The following is a 970-nucleotide window of genomic DNA, read 5'->3' on the forward strand; positions in this document are numbered from 1 at the left end:
CACGCACCGCTCATTTTGTTGTAACTCCTAAGGCAAAAATGTCGTTGCAGTATTTTCAGTCTTTCTCAATAGCCCTGTACTCCAATTACTTCAAAACTACGAGTATATGAAAAACAGGAAAACAAAGGGCTAATATCTTCTCATAAAAGAAAAGCATAGAATTAAGTCTGACTTTATACTGCCCTTTTCAGTATGGAGACGCTGCTCTTTAGATACTCAATAAAGTCTAATGAAAGAATTTACTGAAAATGTCAGGTATGGGTGGGTTTTACACTAATGTCAAATCAAATTTATGCTTGTTTCTGATCATGAGGGTGGTATCTCCAACAGAATTGTTTTTTTTTTGGTCATTATATGCCCATCATACTCTTCAAAATTAACAGATATGTAAATATTTTCAAGATCTACCGAATAAGACAGAAGGCTGCAGTTTTCCTGAAGAAAATATTACGGCCACTCCAGCCTACTAAGATGATGTGAACGAAAGGAAGTGAAAAGTCATTATATAATACATCTTCAGCTTATCCATCAATGTAGCAAAAAGTGTGAATCAAAATTGATCATTCCACAAGATATCTAATTTACCTTTCGAATCCGTCTTTATCAGTGTGTTTGCATGTCGTTCGTTCTTCTGATAATTAATATTCATTCTTACCCCTAATTTTTCTAAATTGAGTATTCTAACACAGGCCACTGCACTGAATCTTTTATATATATTTATATTCAGCTTACATTACTTCTAGCATTATGGCAAGGTCCACAAAATATTATGTAATTCTACTATTGCCTCCTAAATGATTTACAACATATTTGGTAAATAGATATATCGTTTACTTAACTTCTGAAAATATGCTCAATGTTCCATGATGATGATGATCTGCAGTCATCGGGTTATATCATACAGAAAACAGTAGATATATTATATTTCACTAAGAATGCCGTCTGATCAGAGATAATATTTTAAACAATG

This window comes from Penaeus monodon, chromosome 21 (genome assembly GCF_015228065.2).
Source record: "Penaeus monodon isolate SGIC_2016 chromosome 21, NSTDA_Pmon_1, whole genome shotgun sequence".
NCBI lineage: Eukaryota > Metazoa > Arthropoda > Malacostraca > Decapoda > Penaeidae > Penaeus > Penaeus monodon.